Here is a 20855-nt window from a genome sequence, read left to right on the forward strand (position 1 = left end):
AGCATCAGACATTATTAAAGAAGACAAGTTTTTGTGTGAAGATGGTTCTTATGTGACTGTTCCAAGAAAAAAAGTAAAACTATGTGATGGTGCCTTCCCTACAATTTTTCCAAATCCACCTTCTTACAACACAATTAAATCGTGTGTGAAGGTATTGAGCAATATATTTCTGAACAATTATTGCAAAATGAAGAATAATAATCAGTTGCCCCAGCAAGCAAAGTCGCGAAAATTGAGAACATTGAATTCATAGGCTAGAATAAAATAACGATAGGCTAATTATGAGCTATGTGCATGTGAATTGCACTTGAATTCTAAGTGCATGAGAATAAATAAACTCCAGTTACCCTATCAAATAATTACTTATTTGATAAACCGTAATTGAATTAATTAAACTAAACCTTATTTAAATTCTTAAAAATGATTTTGAACAGTAATAAGTTATTAGAGAGAGCTGGAACCTAGCTGATGGCAGTAAGTTAGTCCACCATGTTTGGTGGCCATCTTGTTTGTATGCTCAGGTCCGGTATTTAGGAGGTCCTGTATTTGAAATTTTGCATTTTTCTTCTTTTCTAAGCGTTATCCCACTCATATGGGGTCGGCATTTCCCACTTTCAACCGTCTCCTCCACAAAATCCTGTCTATCTCCTTCCCATGTCATCAATACCCCTCCCGCAAATCAGCCTACACTCTGTCTCTCCACCTCATCCACTTGGAAACATTGAATGCAGAAGTTAAATTCTTATCACATTCAAATTATGAAAGAGCTTGAATTCAGTTCCAAATATGTAACTGCAAGGTTTCTCTGATAAAATCAGATGAATGCTTAATTTCTTTCCAAATACTTTCCTATAATCTTCTAATGATATATTCATAATCACCATTAACTATGCCGTTAATGTTACCATTGAAAATATAATATAAATACACTTTTTTACAAGATGAATTATGAAGGAAATCATTTTCCAAAATGTACAAGGTCCTCGAATAATTTCGTCAGTATAATGATAATCAGAGGATTAAAAAGTGAGAGGTGAGATCCGAAATCGCTCCGAGTGGAATGTGAAGACGCGCGCATCTAATAGGCAGGCCTGTCAAGAAGACGTGTAATGGGCCCCATCAGAACAGAAAACATAATGTCCGAGCCCGCCTATTACTAAATGGCCTGATATTTTCAATTACAACGCCTTGTTTGGTCTACCATTTCCATACACACAGTTCAGTAATGCCTATGCTATGCTATGCTGCTACCGCCACCATTCAGCGTTACGCACTTATGATCACACTTTCACGGACTATACTATCGGATAATAGGAGTAAAAACTGTTCTAAAGACCAACTAACTGAATGACCCTAATTTACTTTCGCCAATTGCTGTATTCTGCACCTACCAGTAACACTTTCATTCAAAACTAATCTCCAGAATGATTTGATCGGCTCTAATAAGACGCTCAAGTGCATCAGTTATTCAGGAGATAACAGTATTTAGAAAATTACTTTAGAATGGCTCATTAATTTGAGAGCTTCAAGTATTGACTGGATAAATTCGAGTTCTAAATCATGCAATTTATATTATGGCTACAATTAATGTAGGTAATATGAAGTTACCCACTTGAGAGGATTAGACTCAATGATAGTATAGCATCCTTAGATTTATTTATTTTTGTTTATTTCTCTGTCATGTAGCCCATGTCAGAGGTATTTATTAAACATGAAAAAAAACGTATACAATATGGAAAAAAGTCCATTTTCTAAAAATATCAATTTTTAAGTTAGTTATTCAATTTACCAAAAATAACTCAACTAAAAGTTATTTTTAGTAAATTGAATAACTAACTTAAAAATTGATATTTTCAGAAAATTTTTGTTTTACTAGATCAACAATACCATTAAGAATCCATCCTCTAAATCTCATGGAGAGATTTATATCTCTTACCGAATTTGAGACGTTCTGTCCCAAAAATTTAAACTTCAGGCGCTCATATCTCAAAAAGTAATGATCAGAAAAAAATGTTTTCCAGAAAAAACTTTTTCATTTAGCCTTTGCACAGCCTTAAAATATCGTGCAGCATACCACTATAGAGTCTATGTGTCGGTATTAGACTAACCTAGTAATTGATGTGTACTCTAACAATAAAATAATATTCAAAATTTCCTCCATGGATCATGATTGAATTACTGAGATGGGATTTGGAATATGAAAGGAACATTTTCAAAAAATCATACACTACAAAATGCAATATACAATAAAATAAGGCTAGTTTATGTTTAACAATAACCAATAACTCAACTAAAATATGAAATATAAATTCCTAAATATTGCATTTGTTTTCCGGATCCAATAAATAAAGAAAGTATTTAGGTACACGAAATTTCTAGGTAGACGGTAAAGCTAGTGATGAAGCGGTAGAGCTGGTCAATTTGCCAAGTGATTGCCACAAAATTCACTGAAGAAGAATGAGATTTGAGCTAAATGAGAATACAGTACTAAAATTTGATGCTTTGAAAGTTATTATTTTTCTCAAGATTAGATCACTTTCCAATAAAACTACTACCATGGCATCTTAAGAGTCTGGGTTGAATGGAACACCACCAAGAAAACTAAAAATTCATAATCGATAAATATTAATCATATTCTTCAAGGAATCAGTCACTCAATATGCACATATTGGCCCAAAAGGCTGGAGAATGTGTATCACTATCACAGCAATAACAGCACACGATCACTCAAGTTACGCTTCATTTTACACACGCAGTGAAGCAATCAATCAGTCATTGTAAGAGCACTATGTTGATGCACAAGTTGGTTGAGATTATTTCACAAAGACGTTACAACGATAATCCACAAGTTCTTCCTGCCGCGAAAAGGTAACAAAAAACCACTATCGGTTCTGGTTAACGGTGTTATTGCAGGTTGGCGGCATGGCGGAGGCCTACTGTTGCGGTCAATCGGCACTAGCGGAGTAAACGTGACAATAATGCCCTGCTTCACTATTATGATTCGATCATCATTTATTTGCACAAGCTCTAAGAAATTTTCCCAGTTTGTTATGCACGTTTCACATCAGAAATTGATTCATTTCAGGAGTCTGATTCAATTTATCAAAGGTACACGTAGGCTGGATGTATGGAGAATTTTGCGGGCATTATTACAAGCCAATAACATTTTGTTCCACACCATTTTTTATGAGATGACGGAAGTGTTATAGAACATTGTATCTGGATATAATAATATATTTGTCAATGACGAAAAAGGATGATTTGTCACATCAAATGGAGGAGATTAATAATCTGTAAATGATAGATTATGATAAGAGAAGATAAGTTGTGCTATTAATTTGTTATATATCAATAATATACTATTATTTTGAAAGATTATTAAATGCTAATCAAATTGGCAAGAACGGTAAAGAGCGCGTGATTTTTATATTCATTAATTATTTAAAAAAATCAATTCCTGTGAATGAAAAAGAGGAGATACATCATTCTCAAGCTTCAAGCTAAAATAAGATTTCCATAAAATATAATCTATATTATTGTGTATCCATTCCTTTCCACTATTAATTCAACATTGAACTTAAAAAACACTTTTAAAGTGAAAAAGCACTACTTTTAGCAATGATAGATGGGGAATTGCTAATATTATGAGAGTTGAGTGTAAGAAAGACCTAACTTCGCTCTCTACGGAAAATAAAGGGAGTCATTGTATTCTAATATCTATATGTTTTATTAGAATAATTATGAATGTTAACCACATGAAAAGCCTTGAAAAAAATTCTTCAAAAACAAACAGGTTACAATTACTATCTTTAATCGTAAAGTTTAGACAGCATAACATAATCGTCTTGAAACAATGCTGATGAGAATCAAGTCAAGTATGTGAAAAATGATGAATGTTCAACATGAGATGTGGGTCAATGTTTTGATGCAGTTTCGCTCATGAAGACGCGTAAGGCCTTATGAAACAAGCAAAAGAAAAGATAGTTTGAAAATTATTGAGGAGTTGGTGGAGAACAATTGACCTTTAAGTAATTAGGAAGAACTGTTCTTAGTGGTAGATGATGCCAGATCTCACACCTTAGTTTTTAAATAACATCTGTGTGTAAAAAGTATAAAGTGGAGTTGCAGACAAGGTTATTTATACTTTTTGAATCAGTGTAAACTATATTAGTTAGGAAGTAAATTATTTTATGAAGATTTAAGACGCTCAGTAACATTTCGCAGTAGCTGGGGTCTTCATATTTTATTGTATATGACTTTATTACGGAAATTAAAAAAAATGTTATAGTACTTTTTTGATTCGATTACTTGTATATTTCTACTTTTGTTTTAATTATTCTATCATTGAAAATACCCCTTGATATTTATAATAACTTCATTATATTATATAAGAGTAATTAATTAATGGATTCCTCTTTCGCTTTTCCATCTTTTATCACATAAGACTTAATTATATTTCATCCATCAATTCAAAAAATTATTGATACTAAGTTAGATCTATCAGAGTTTGAAGATTCAAAATATCAATTGACCAATTTGGATGTGGCAGATGAGCTGAAAATATTTAGAGAATGAAAGCTGTTTTGAAGGTCTTCACTTTCAACATACCTGCAACTGAAATCGGAGAAAGAAATAGTGTTGATATGAACTGAATCATTTACTTTCACATGTAGTAATCGCTCATTCTTTGTGAAGGCTGAGGAAGTGATGGATAAATTGCTGTAACTTTTACGTGAGGAAAAGTGACGGTCATCACAGGCAGACACTGCCAAGGGATTATGTCTCGATGTCAATCGATGTTACAAAATAACATTCAACCTACACTTAAGAAAACCTAATCACAAATTCTAGTTTAACTCTCAGTGTAAAATTGCTTGTCAATGCACTTGACATCTCATTTGAAAATTATAATTGGAATTGACAAAGAAGTCAGGTTTAAAATCGATTTAGGGACTAATAATGTATCAATTCTTCAACTCTCCAAGAGCTGATAATAGACAAATAATAATATATTTTATGAGACTATCTATTTTTAAACAAGCGCAACGGTGTTTACACGAATTCCTTTGTATATGATTCAATGCAATATTACTTAGTGATGGGGCTACAGTAGATGGACCAATTTTGTCAGTGATGAAAATAAGTGAATTGAAGAGACTTGAAATGTTGTCAAAAAAAAGTTACACAACATTAACGAAAGAAAATAAGTGATTAAATACGTTTATACAGTCTACAAAGCCATTCATCATTTCGATGAGGATCGTTTTAATCTTTCTGTATTCATTGAAAAATTATTCTCGATACGAGTGATTCAATGTGAGACATTTTGATGAAGATATCTTGATAAATTATAGTTATTATATAAAAAAAGTTCCATATAAGATACAACTATAAAATCCTAGGGGGGCTTCGATGCATTATGAATTAAAAAACTTCAACTGATTGATGAAAAAAGTTGTTCACCACTTTATGGGTGAACTTCTTCATGAAACTTCTATGTTTCTTTAAGCTCATAGAAAAAGTTGAGCCCAGAAGATCGTAAAACAAGGAATATAGCAAATAGTATCCATCATGAGTTTTCAAAATGTTATCTTAAAATATTATATTTTCAAGTAATAAACTGAGCATCAGTACCTTCAGTGATAATGCGATTCTTGTTCACAGTCTAGGTATTACAATGCATTTTAATTAATAGTTTATAAAACAGAAAAAAGGGTTAAAAGTCTCTTGAATGAAAAGTCAGTTATTCAGTAAATGTTTTGTAGATGTGATTGTATGATGCAATGCAATGCAATAAATGGATGGAAAGACAATTGAAAGTTATTTGATAAGAGAGCGGACAGCTGATGACCAAGAGAAGGGATTTGCCAGAAAATTTGTTTCCTTTTCAGGAAAGGGAATTGAAGAAGACAATTGGGATTGAACAGATAAATGACTCACCTAAATGGTCAATGAACGTAACAAGAAGTAGCCTATAACCAGTGATTAGCCTTTTACAATCTACAATTTTCTTTTTCCTCCAGTATTCTCTGGAAATGTGAAATTGTCACTTCTAAAGTGAGTAACTAAAATGAGCTGAATATATAGTTTTCCAACAAGATAATGAATAATACATTTTGATAATTTCTACAGTACTAGAATTTATGGAAACACTCCATTTTTCATTGAGTAAAATGATAAAACCATATATCCGAAACACACAGTGAACTTATGAACCATTAAAAATAAATAAATTTCATAAATTAATAGGAATAAAAAAAATCAAGAGATTCAGATGCAAGTGTGATTGTTACATCAGGTTCATTGAACCTGGATCTCAAAATTTTATCAAGTGTGGCAAATACATTGATTTCTAATTTCGAGAATTATTCAAGTCTAGCAGGTAACCCGTGCTCCGCAAGGGTCTAATTGAAAACTTAGCCTACTGGAATCTTGAAGAATTGAAAATAGTCCTATAACCATGCTCGGTAAATTGAGAATCTATATGCAAAATTTATATTTAATCAGTCCTGTAGTTCAGACTTGATGATGCGTCATTCGTAAATGTCCAATCCCGTACGTGTATAAGCCAGTTCTTTCCATTATTATATTATATAGATAAAAGATTGAATTACTTTGAAGCGAAAACTTATAAATAGTGTGATTATGGAAATTTGAGCGCACCGTCGATTGCAAGGCAAATGAACGCAACGGTATCGGCCATGAAGGAACGGTATCATATCATATGAAGATGGAGATGAAGATAGACCACAGCAGCTATTTGTTCTGGCAAGATCGGAGAGCAGAGGCAGCAGCAGCAGAGCAGCAGAGCACTGCTCCAGTGGCAATTACCGTCGCAAACAGAGCGTTTGCGGTTTTTGAACCTTTCTGCGTGTTTGCTCTCTTTGGCTGCGCCATCTTCTTACAATAATTCACTTTTCCTTGTTTGGTGGCATAGATAGCAGATTTTCACCCGATAAAAAAGTGAGCTGCTAAAATTAGTGGCTTATTACTAGCAGCTTGTCAGCTTGTATCAAACCAACAAATACTGCTCAAACAAACTCGTTAAAAAGTATCATCGTAGTTTGAAGATAGAACAACATAATATTTTTGGAATTTTAATCAGATTATACATCTGTAATATTGGAGGAATATTCATAATAATTTTGTTTGTTCAAGGAGATAGAGAAAAGGGTCTTAATTCCTATATGTAAGTTTTTTCTGGATAGGTTTTCTACAATATTAGTGTGTTGGGATTCTAGTACTGTTCCTAGCATTCCGAGGTAATGGAAAATTAAGGAATATGAAGGAGTATTGCAGTGAAGGATCTGTTATAAAAGTTCATCTCAACTAATTTGATTGTATATAAAGAACTTCTCTAGAATTGAGAAATAAATATAAAGTAATCACCTAAAATTATTCTAATCATCCCCATGGTGAATAGGAGATTGAGAGTCAAGTGTATGTTTGTTTAAAAGACGAGGGATGACAGTGACTGGTTACCGTATAAACATTTTACTCGGTTGTAGTAGATTTACTTACATGAGTTGAGTAACACTAAGTAACTAATTGGCTAGGATAAAAACTTGAGCAATTTTTTCAATGTTCTAAGCGATTTCACTCTCCTTATTTGCATATGAGACATTTACAACTTTCTCTTGAAAATTTCAATTGAGAAAAAACTGTCTTCCACATAGTTGCCACGGATTTCATGTATTGAAGCCTAGTGTGGCTAGACAACAAATCTGTTTCCTATGAAGAAATAAGTTCCCAAATTAAAGCGATTTTCAAACAGTTGATTGAGAATGGGTTTCCAAAAAATAACTAACGTATCAACGCTGTTTGTGTGCGAAAATTAGTAGTGTGCATCAGCGAATCATAATATTATGTTCTATCGGAAGGTTATCCAAAATTAACTACTGTATCAACGCTGTTTGTGTGCGAAAATTAGTACTGTGCATCAGCGAATAATAATATTATGTTTTAGGTATTTGCAGTTATGTTGAAATGATGTAATTACATAGAATAACTTACTGACATCATGAGCGACTGACATTATTGTGCTGAATACGTACCTGCAAAATAAAAAACGAAAATTCGATCATTAACATCATACATAAACAAAAATAAATCTAGAAAAATAAAGGAATTAAATCAGAGCTTTAGTTCAGTGGTAGAGTGAATAGTGATTGGAGTGTAACTCCATTATTCAACTCTTTATTTTACTCAGACTTGTACATGAATTAATTTTTGGATTGACCCGTTACATGAATCAGGTAAACAAAATAAAATATAGTACATAATTGTAACGTAAAGAATGTGATGAGAAGTGATGAATGATTAAAAAAGTCAGAGAGAATGAGAATCCATTGGAAATGTTTCATGGGATGTAATGTACTACTTGTAGTTCATAGACGTGAATCATCCAACTTGATGCAACTAGTAAAGACTATAAAACAACTAGGAGAGCATATCCGAAGAACAGTTAGTTGGTGAGGTGTCTTATGTGGTTAGAGCTAGGCGACAAGACTGGAAGAGCACAGAGCAGTCAGTCGGTCGGTGATAAGTCGAGCAGGTTGTTGGATGCCGATGCTCTTCTGGTCGACTCCGCTTCCTTTCAACGCACGGATATTTTGTGAGCTCTGTGAATAAATTAACGGTTCAGGCATTTAGTCCGTTATCGCGAGGACGTGCGCACCATCACTGCAGTAGACGCCGGCCAACATTCGCGATGACGCAACAAGTTCAAGTTCACTTTTTGCACAGCGACAGGGCAGAAGACAATAAAGGCAACTAGTACAAATATTTGTAGACTTCAAAATATAACTGTGTAACACCCTTTGGATGGTAGGAAGACTTTTACAGAAACTTTCATAAGAAACCTTATTATTGCAGTGACCAAAGATGAATATTTGCAAGTTGGAAGCCAGCTCATTGTCGACTGATACTGTGCAAAACAGGGTGAAATGTCTTGAATCTGTGATGATCCCAGATTGAGATTCAACTTCTTGGTGTAGCTGTAAAGTAATTCAGGTAAATCTTCTTTCGCATTTTCATCTTCAAACCAGCATCAGTAATAACTGATAAGATTGGTCCCCAAGAATAAAACATGAAACTTTCAGCGGAGGGGTGTAACGATAATAGAGATTATCAAAATAGAATACTTTTCAAAAATTAAGATTAAAAAGAAAATAATCTATACTACAATAAAGAAAAGAACTAGCTTATGCACGTACGGGATAAGAAAGTAATGATTGACGCATCATCACGTCTGAACTAATGGACTGATTAACTTGAAATTATGCATAGAGATTCTTAATTAACCGAGGATGGTTATAGGCCTATTTTCAATTATTCAAGATTTCATTAGGTCAAGTTTTAAAATAGACCCTTGCGGAGCACGGGTTACCTGCTAGTAAATAAGGCAGAATAGAGAGAACAATTATTATCAAGATATTTGCGCATTTTTTACCATGACGTATTTTGGAGAGTCGCTGTCATGTTTGGTTAGGCCTACACTCCAATCAATGAATCGTGTTACTGTAATTGGAACTGCATAGGACACCAAGCTTTCTTCAGCTATTCCAATACATAAGTTTTATCAATAAGAGTAAGGATCTTCCAACTTCGAGAAGCAATCCAGCTATCGCTGCTCCGGTCGTTGCTGTGCTCAACTGTCTGGAATAACGTGTAATATCCTTAAACTCATCAATAACCAAATTTTATTCACTATTCAATTAAAAATGTATCAAAGTTCGGTACCTACAATCCCATCAAATATTCAATTCATATAAACTAAATTTATTAATATCATTGAATCATTTTTAACCGAATTTCATTCAATTTTCAATATAAAAAATCATCAAATTTCGGTACAATCCCATCTAGTATTCAAAATTGAATTGATTAATATTATTCATTTCATTTTTTCAATAAAGAGGGAAGAGGCAGTCAAGACCTGCCACCACATTTTGAATCCAGGCACCAAGATGTTCAGAATTCCTATTAATTACATGTTGAGGCAAGTAAAAACTGGTTCAAAAGTGGATGCAACCATCAACTTGTTTGTAGAGTGCTTTGAATGCACAAACATCAGTACTGGTTCTACTAGACAGGCCTGTGTGTAGTATCACAAAACATCAAATTATCATAAATGTTTCCGCACAGATTAATTTATAAGTGGTGGCAAGATTCAATTCAGACTTTTACTTTTATCACATAACATTCACTCTTATAACAAGGATGTAGAGGTAATAAAATTAGTATAATCACTGTGTTTCAATTATCCTGTTGAATAATAAGACATTTGTACAAAAATTCATTGAAGTTTTCATTACCAACTACTATGAGCAGTTGAGCACATTTGAACCACTTATTGTGAGGAGTTTTGTGTAAATATGCACAAGTGGTTCAATTCTTGAAAAAATATAGGCAATCTCATTCGAAAATGTAAATATAAATAATAATGAATGAATTCGATATTTTTCAGAAGGGTGATGGTCATCAGAAAAGATTAAAAAGAGATTCAAAGTTAATATTTCAATGTTTTCTAAGATCAATTACAATGAATGTGTTGACGCCAACTAGCATCACCCACCTCCTGCCCACTCATTAATACCTAATGAGCAGTCTGGGATTCAGGAGTGGCTTCATATTGTATACAATGATAGTTTCTAAACAAGCATTACATTGTGTTCCATAGATCCTGACAGTTCAAATAGCTAGAAGGATCATTCATTTTTTAAAAATAGGTTCATCATCTGGACACATTCTTCTTCGACAAAAAGGATACAAAAGTGGACACTATTGCTCAAATAATCAATTGTTAAGCCTTTTCACCTTTACAGAATGTTTGAAAATTATCAGTAACGCTATTCAAATTTTAGGTGATCAGTCAGTAACAAGTACGGTAAGCCAAATCTCCAAATCTATTAACACTTGATCATCAATTAAAAAAATAATTGTAAATATTCTTATAATGTTCTAATGTAGAAAGTTGGCAATGTAATTCTCTTTTAAATCTTGAAAATGTTCTAATGCTTCTTATCTGAAGGAGATCTCAATGAATATTTTTGTTATCATTTTTGGACAGAAAGAGTTTTTGTGAAAGTGACAGAAGTTGGGTTAAACTTGACTTCTAATAGGAAAAAGTTGTTGTTTTTCATCTTTTAGCATACCTGAAATTCAATATTTCTTCCGTTTTTACTCAACTAGGTCATAAATAACTAACTTAAGCATTCACTGATAATAACAATTTATTTTCAATAAACTGAAACACTAGTATATCTAAATAATTTATCTCCAGTGGAATCACTATCGAGATCTGGTGGTGAATCATCACCTCCACCAGAATCTCCAAACTCTCCAGAATCATCATCATTGTCATCATCATACTCCCCGTCATTACATTCAAGCATTCAAGAGTTAAAATCTTAAAAGTCAAATGCTGAACGATTCCAACATCACATTAGCTCAATACTTTAGTTCCATTCTGGGTGACAAATTTTCACGTAGCCAGTATTGTTGTTGCTCAACAATAGTGTTGACAACTGAAGTAGAAGTGCTTCTATGGTGATGGTGGAGCATAGTTCGCTAGAATGTTGGTCTTGGCTATTTCATGATCGCAAGGCAACAGAGACTCATAGTCGGCACAGTAATATGAGAATTGTATTACTCGGGTAGTCGGTTGTCTCTATTCATTTCCTAGATTCTTGGTCAAATAAGTTCAGTTACAATGGTATCACAGGAGCATTAGAAGCAAACAAACAGCTGGCCACTACTCCCACAGATTGTTTCGCAACATAGGCCTGTCTAGTAATGCAACTGACGGCTTGTGGGAACAAAAAACAATCCCACGTGGCCTAGTATTATGGTACATGGACATTCATTGCCATCACCGTACTGGGCTTCATAGAACCATTTGAGCAATAGTGTCCACTTTTGTGTCCTATTTTTTCTTTTTTAATAGGGAAAACTGAAACAGAATCTGGGTAAAAATTACACAATAAATGTAATTGTATGATATTTGTGTGGAAATCCTTCCTAATGTGGGATTCTCTGTTTCTCGCTACGAAGTTCTAGATTAATTTCGAAAATATTGGGTGAAATGTACTTTTGGTGAATGTTTCACACTTTTTAATATTATTTCAAACTTTTCGTTATGCTTGAATGGTTTGGCTTTAGTGCAACATTAGTTAGAATACTCATAGATTCTAGTTCATGCTAGCATATTTTATACTTTACTTTTATATCCTACTTCAACTAACAATGACCTATAACATGTTATAGATACTTTCTACAACTTACAATAAGTCAGGTTCTGATCCAAAAACAGTCATCCAATTAGGCAATTTGGTTAAAAGCATGAGCAAATGAGGAGACCCGCACACACAGAAACTATGTCAGAGCACATTATGCGGGAGCAAATTGATAGGAAAGCGGCACACAGTTTTCAGCTGCAAAATGCATTTTCCAGCGTGACCTCTCTCCGTCGCTAGAGACAAGATGGAGGTTTATTTTCCCATTCCAGCCAATTATGCCATTGACAGCGAATGCTCTACTTCCTCATTGGATTGTACTCGACTGTTGATGGTGACAGTGACATTCTCAGACCCAAAAACACACTCTTATCAATTTCGGACTACCAGCGATTTCTAAAGTCAGATGCATTGCATTATCTCTACACGATTGAATTAAATAGTAGGCCAGCCTGTAACAGTAATGAGTTGAATGTGAATAAATTTTATAATTCCAGAATATTCCATTCATAATAATTCTACTTCCACTAGTAATTCAATTCATCTAATGGTGTTGCTAAATATGTTGAAATCTTGTAAGATTTCATAGTTAAAGATTTCATAGATAAGTTCCTCCATAAAACAAGAAGTGGTTCTAATTTGTGAATAAATTATTTTTTATAATTGAATAATGCGTTCTAAAAAAAGATAGCATCTTGTCAAGAATAGAACCGGAAAATTAGCCCAGCATGTAAGTAATTGGATTAGCAAAAATTATTTTTTATTTAGGATTGATTGACAAATAATTAAAGTGATAGAAGATTGAAATCAATCAAATTTGCTTCTAGTGCAAATGAAGCTTCACAATGGTCCTGAGATTTTTCAAGGGACAAACTGCATCATTAGCTATAATTGAATTCATTGTGATTTTGACGAATTCAATTATAGTTGAGCATTCAATTGATCATTATCACTGATTTGTTTCAGGAAAGAAGACTCAGCGCCCATTTGCATAATTGATCCATTCGCATATATGTGGTCTCATAGAGATACTCGAGCCCTGACCTTCAAGCTCGTATAAGTGAGTACACAACACAATTTCCGAATTTACAAATGATAACTCCAAGTTAGTGCACTATCATATTACTTGCAATAGAAAAACCAGACAGGGACGAACCAAATCCAAACATTCTTCGAATTTAAAATAAATGTACAAAATTGAATCAAATGGAAGAAGTTGATTCCATCTAGTAATCATCAGGAATATTCCAATAAAACAAATGCAGTAGGCGAGCTGAGAACGAAATGTAAAATGAATGCAAGAAGAGACTATTACCAAATACTCGAATGAGATATGATGTCTATAAGAAATTTGCATTGAAGCCTGAGACAATGGTCTCAGATGTGAAAAGATGGGCTGGAGTATTTGTGAAGGAATGCAGCAGGTTCGATGACATTGTCGAATTGTGATGCGAGTGCCAACAGCCCGAGTTCCAAGCCTGCATTCAAAGTACGTTTACGCCTCCAGGGCAACATTTCAATGTGAAGACGTCGAATGCCCGATTACAAGTTGAATAAAGTCACACGGTGGCCCGCACATTGTGCAGATTGATTTTCCACGCGTTGCATACCGTATTGTAGTGGCCAAAAGTCATGCATGAAAGACGGAGCCAATACTTTGTGTTTATTGCAAAGGCCACATCATTGCCTTCCGGGGGCCAGATCAACGATCCTACGCCTCTGTAACGGCAGTAGCGTGCCTAATTGTTTGTCTGTTCTCACTCGGTTCAATCTCCGAACCTCAATCCTACTCGAGTCCACTCTCTTGATAAAGGACTTGTAAAGGTTCACAGTCAGAAAAAAATTCATTTAAAACCTAGGAGGCCATCTAAGAGATTTAGAGACTTCCTAGCATAGTAAACTAAACGTTGATTGGATAACATAGGACTATAGAAATTTATTTAAAAATAGATTGGAAAAAAAATATATTTAAACAAAAACGTGGAGGCAGTATTAGTATGCAACGATTCATCAACTCTTATTGAGCGGTATTTACACTGCATTTGCATTACCTACAAATCCATGAAATGCATAATATTCAACTCAATGAGTATGCTCACTCAGTACAAAAGTCTATGTATTTGGGGTAATCAAGATATCGGGACAGACGAAAAACATGGAATTATTCTATTCAAGTTGAATGGTCTGCTGAAAAATGCAAGATGTCAACCGAGGACGTTATAATAAAGAAGTTTCTCGACCACACAAAAAAAACTGCTCCAATCCCTATAAAGAAATGCTTACAGTTAAAATTATACTACCGTACCCCATAAATGATTTTCTGTTCTGTTAAAAATAATCGAATTTATAAATTTCGATAGCGATATCACTTTTATTTCATATTTTATTCATTTATACAATAAGCACATTATCAAAATGATAGGGAGAGGAAAAATAAGGTAACCTTGTGCTACTTCCAAATTCAGATAACACATAGTCCGAAATAGGCTAAAAGTCTTGTAGTTCTTCAATTAACAAAATTTTCAGTCCTCAAGTATTTTCACAAAGCAGATTAATGTGTTATTCATCTCACACTAATATTATATTTATTTTTATTTGATTTCATCTTTTAATTCTGCAATAGGAACTATTCTCACAATAAAATTGATGTATCATTCCAATTGAGAAGGCTATATGAGTATTGTTATCCACTGAAATAAGAATTTATGGTAGAAATTTATAAATTCGATTATTTTTAACAGAACAGAAAATCATTTATGGGGTAGTATAATTTTAACTGTAAGCATTTCTTTATAGGGATTGGAGCAGTTTTTTTTTAGTGTGAGATGAATAACACATTAATCTGCTTTGTGAAAATACTTGAGGACTGAAAATTTTGTTAATTGAAGAACTACAAGACTTTTAACCTATTTCGGACTATGTGTTATCTGAATTTGGAAGTAGCACAAGGTTACCTTATTTTCCTCTCCCTATCATTTTGATAATGTACTTATTGTATAAATGAATAAAATATGAAATAAAAGTGATATCGCTTTTATTTCATCGTAATATGGAGAAATGCCACAACATTTCTGCTCATAGTGTAACTGAAAATATGATAAATATCATATACTATTATTGAACATAATTACGCAAATATAGATGAATGTCTTGTTTAATCCTTGGCGGATTCCATCTAACATAAACGATACGTAAAGGTCAATTTAAAGCCACCGACTTGATTATCGGACAATAGAATCAGATATGAAATCATTTACCCATGTTATTGACACTAAACTTGATGTTTGGAGTCAGCAGTCAGTCGTTTCTCAATTGTGATAAACCTACAATGAAATTGATGCTCAGGACCACAATGATTCCTACGTGAATGCTAATGGAGATGGACTCCGGTTGCCTTCCTTCATGGGAAAGAGAGAATCAAGGATTATAGACTCATTGTTATCATAATTAGAAAAGATAACAATTTCAATTGAAATTGGCGCGCATATATATTATTTTACTCATCTGGACACATTGAAATCATAGTCTGAAATATAAAAATGATAATAATACATTTATAATTTATTTACACATCTAGTCTCATTGAAATGATTGATTAGAAAGATATTGAAGAATAACAATTTTTTTATTTTACTCATCCAGAATCAATCAATGTTCGTATTTGAAATGAATATTATGTGCTTCAATATATAAATAATTTTATGTACGACTCTGAGTAACTAAATTATTACACTAACAATAAGCAAAATTTGAATCTTGTATTCGCGGGGAGTAAGCTTCCAAACTGAAATAGTTGTTGACACTACGCAACAACATATAAAAAAAGATAAATTAATGCATTGGATAATTTTTGCTTGATTGAAAAATGGTGTCTCAGGGTAGGAATTCATCTCATGAGGCAATAACTACAATATTAAGGATGAAATAGCAAGCATTCAAAAAAAAATATTCTTCTATTTCAAAATTTCAAACACATATTCAAACTTACATTTCAGGTATATCGCATATATCCACTCATAAAAGCAGACCAAGAGTAAATAACTATCTAACTCAAATATGTCAAGTTTAATAAAAAAACTTGACAGAATGGGAAAAGATTATGATAGTAATATTACGTTTTTTTTAAATTTATAAATGTAGTTGATTTAAGTTATTTTCTTATTTACAAATTTTTGGTTCCATCATTCATATTGCATATCAATTCAATTCAATATAATTAGCCTATGATATGAACTAAGACAAATATTGAAACATGTTATAGAAACTCTATTATTCATTGAAATATCAGGCACATGTACAGTAGCATGAATTTCGTAGAATATCTAACTTACGTTCAATATGATATCTTGATTCAATTCTAGTACATTTAGATTACATTCAAAACTAATTTAGAGAATTCTTTAGTGAGTTAATTCTTACTCATTGATAATTCTTTTTTCCATACATATTTATTTGTTGAATACTCTGAATTACAATATATCTTGTACAATAACCCATAATAAGTGGCGATTTTATTCCATAAATGAAATTTAATTCCAAGATAATTACAAAATTCTAACACGAAAACGTAATTTCGGTAACAGTTTATCAAACTGTATCTTAGTTTTCTAAATGAGGAAGGAAGAGAGAAAAACAGGAGAGTATCATCAACTTACAAAGAACTTGATGGCTCTTCCTGTTCTTGACAATAAGAGTCGTGCGTTAAAGTTAAAATAAGAGTTAATTGGGGAAGACAAAGTTGTACTACAAAAGTGAAGAATGGGGGAACCAAAATTAAATGTATTGTTATACGACCTAAACAGTTACTTTGTTCAATCGTGAATTTTTCCGGAACAAACAAACATAGATTAAATCTATTCTGAGAGGAAATTACATTCATTACAATGTAAGAAGGGATTCTTTACAAGTAGTGCGTCCTTTCAAATAGAGTAACTGTGAAATAACGGGCCACTGTGCTGGCAAACCAAAGTCAAGTTGGAATGAATCATCTGAACAATACCCAATCTGGTCTTGACACTTGATAGCTGATACAAACATTCACTTCATATTGATGTCACGAGCATCAATGAAGTACTGTAAATGAACTCTAGCATTCAATAGCAACAACTTAATTATGTAGCTTCAATTTCTAATCATAACATTCATCAAGCATTCACTAATTGAATTATTTTTATCAATTTCACAGCAAATGAAGCTTCAGTAATAGGAGGAGTTGAGTTCCACTAGAGAGACTAATTATAATGGATGTTTTGGCAATAATAATGCTCATCCATGTACCACTATTCACGTTCAACTAATTTATCTACTGAAGTGTACAGACTTTTAAGAGAAGTTACTATTGTCTTCCCATAATATTATTCAGCAAAGAGGTAAAGCAACAAGTTTGTATACACTGTTCCAATGAGTTATCAAAAAACTTCATCAGTGAGATTTCTTATTGAAGGCTCAATCATTGATATTGGTAGATATAGCAACAATATGGATCATTACACAAACTTGTTGACTAATTCAACATTGAACTATGTTACTAAGTCAGTCAGGTCATGGGTTACGGTTAACAGCATCCGTATATGAGCTGGATGACTATGAATTTCGTTGAGAAATTGAATGCTGAGATACCACACCCACATCGCGAAAGAATGATTGCACAATTCATCTCTGACCTATCGACATCGACAGTCGAGCAACCTCAAAACATCAGCTTTCCAACTCGAGCAGATTACTTACGTCCTTTGTAGTATAATAGCTACTCTATTTGGTTATTGTTTTTGTCACCGACTGTAGTTCATACCATGCAAATACTGTGTATGAAATAAAATAGTATTTTATTTATAATGCAAATGACACTAATGTAATAATATAGTATCCAGACAGTAGGCCTAATTCATCTCAATGATGATTGATGTACATTTAGGAATACCATAAAAGAATATAGCATTCAAGGATAAGACACTATTAATTTGAATTCTAGAAGAAAGAAAAATTTGGAATGTACTGCAAGAAATTGAAAAATTGACTCTCGTGGAGTATTGTACTCAGGAAAGATCCCATTGCAAGTAGAAAAAGCCCATTTCCAGAGCCAAATAAAATAACTTATGGAGCGATAGGATTCTGAAGAAATCTATGATCTAGCTACATTGATTCATCCATAGTTTCATTTTAAGATTGTGTTGCAGAATATTGTACTAGACCAGAGATTTGACTGCTAACAATAAGTAATATAATCTGAACTGAGAAACTGAAAAATACTAATAGTTTCTAGGGCCTCTAAGCAAATATGAAGAAATAGGGTCTCTAACAAAAAAGCAAATATGAAGAAATATTGAAAAAACATGATTGGAAAGTGAATTTGAAGAAAGACGCACTTGAATACGTTTTTGTAGTACAGAAATTCAACGCGTTTTCCTTGAGGACTGTCACGTGCCCACGGCCGATGTCATGGACCTATGACCAATGGCAGTCGACTCCCAACAGTTAACTACTGTTTACAAATGGTAATGAACTGAAGTGATTTCAGGCCAGAGCTGAGTGACTCAAGCCAACGATCTGGAACCAGTGAGCCGTGTTTACACACAAGTTTGCGAAAAACAAAAAGCCTTTTCTGATTGACGACGATCGCCCACCGGAAAAGTGCGATAACAACGACCTCTGTGCACACTTTGGCTTTGGTCGACCGCGAAGCACAGAAGAACACAAACGATAGACGAACGTGATGTCCGTGCAATTCCATTACAAAATAAACAAGGAGGACGAAAGAAAAAAGACCGGAAAAAATGATTCGGAAAAAGGAGTGACGAAGCGCGAACGAACTGAGGTACTGAGGGTGATAGGGTGGAGTTGGCTGAGGCGAGTCCTCCAAATAATAGCACTCCTCATCCAGGCAGTAGTCAAGGAATTTGGCGATCACGTGACATGAAAACGTATCGCTACTACAAATACTTGGCATATGTTACTTAATGTGTATATACATTGAAAGATTGCCATTGACCGATTCTAAACTCTAATAAGATAAAATGTTACCTACTTCAAAGCTGAAATCAGTGCGCTCAAAAATAATAAATACTAGTCAATTATAGAAAAAACCCGTATCACAGGAAAGATTGAATTTGTAAGATTAAATCGCAATAGGCCTACATGGAGATTGAAAATGTTGATTAATCTAATTATGAACGTTATATGTTAGTTGAAACCTTGAAGGGATTGAAGCTTCATCATTATTTCAATATAAAGATCAAATAGAACTGCAAAGATGTGAAGATGTCTACAAAGTTCACAATATATAGTTTTTCTCATATTGGGTGTGATTGGCAGGGTGGGATTTTCAGGAAGGTTTCTGGATGAGCGTGAGGTCAAGTCGCGAGAATGCCCTTGGATAGGTATCGAGAAGTAAATTATCTTTAGAAAACGACATGCAAATTGAAAGTACACTCAACTCAAATATCCAAAAGCCAAGGGATTATATCCTTTAAAATATGAGTGTCATATATTGTACATTTTATGCCAAGAGAGACTAGCTAAATCACTTCTAGAGTCTATTTTGAATATTTCTGAAACTATGTTTGTTAAAAGAGATAAACACACTTTTGTTGTTTAATGCATTTGTCTTAAATTCTGAGATTTATAAAATGAAATACAAGAAATTAGTGAGGCGAGTTGAAAGAATGAAGCGTAATTGATCATTCTGAAGAGATGCAGGAGGTTGAAAACATAATGGCGGTCATCAAGCGACCTCAACTCATTTTGCTATAGCATTTCTTGAGGAGCGAAAAAACCTCGTAAGACAGTATAAAGATTAGCTTTAGTTTTCATGAATCATTCAAAATAGTATAGAAGCAATTCTATAAGAAGCTGTAAGTGAGATATCCAATTTGTTTTTTTCAAGTGATCACAGAATCAATTTCTGGAAGCTGAAGAAGGAACCAATTCAACTGTCCAATGTTTTTCACAAGAGCTACGTTGACAGAAATGCAGCTCTCCAGCAAACTACTTTGTTGGGAGAACTCTGAACTAAATCAGGGCGACAAGAATGTAATCAGGAGAAAGGTTGATTAGGACATTGACCCGTCTGATAAACGGTCAATGTCACTACGCTTCCTAATCGATTTGCATTTCACAGGAAACACCATTCAAAACTTACTTAGGCTGTAACTTACTTATACACTTACTTATTACTTGAATACAAGTGCTATATAATAGAAGATAGAAATCCTTCAACCAAACTTTACTAATTTCCATTACAATAAATATTGCTATATAATACGGTGTGGTTATTTATTAACAAATCGGTCTACAACCTTCCATAAAGTTTTTGAAAGTCTATTTCTAAGGTATCGATTTTAACGCTTTGTAACAAACAGTATTTGTACAACTAGTTTTTTGATGTGAAAATTAATTGCTTGATTATAGTTTAATTATTGAGAGACGTGAAAAATCTTCATTTTTCAAACTGAACACAAAACTGATATTAGACAATAATTAAGCCATAATGAAACGATCTGGAAAAATGTTTCGAGTTCATAATGATAGCATACAGACATTCAAAGATTGTAATCAATCTAATCAGGAATAAGTGTAGTTGATGTTGAAAAACTCATTATATACTACTGATAACTTGGCTTT

The 20855-nt window shown here is 33.3% G+C and overlaps 2 protein-coding genes across 6 annotated transcripts in view; one reads left to right on the forward strand and one right to left on the reverse strand.

The window, feature by feature from the left end:
* Positions 1-20855, reverse strand: part of LOC111054026 (rab3 GTPase-activating protein catalytic subunit) — a 280846-nt gene that overhangs the window by 223843 nt on the left and 36148 nt on the right. The gene's annotated exons all lie outside the window — the stretch shown is intronic.
* The window catches only part of LOC111054027 (leucine-rich repeat and fibronectin type III domain-containing protein 1-like protein), a 29823-nt gene continuing 17652 nt past the window's right edge, over positions 8685-20855 (forward strand). For both annotated transcript variants that reach the window (XR_005570723.1, XM_022340990.2), the window contains exons 1-2: positions 8685-9012; positions 13203-13296. The gene's annotated coding sequence lies outside the window, so the exon portion shown is untranslated. The remainder of the gene's footprint in view (positions 9013-13202; positions 13297-20855) is intronic.

The sequence above is a fragment of the Nilaparvata lugens genome, chromosome 3 (genome assembly GCF_014356525.2).
Source record: "Nilaparvata lugens isolate BPH chromosome 3, ASM1435652v1, whole genome shotgun sequence".
Taxonomy (NCBI): domain Eukaryota; kingdom Metazoa; phylum Arthropoda; class Insecta; order Hemiptera; family Delphacidae; genus Nilaparvata; species Nilaparvata lugens.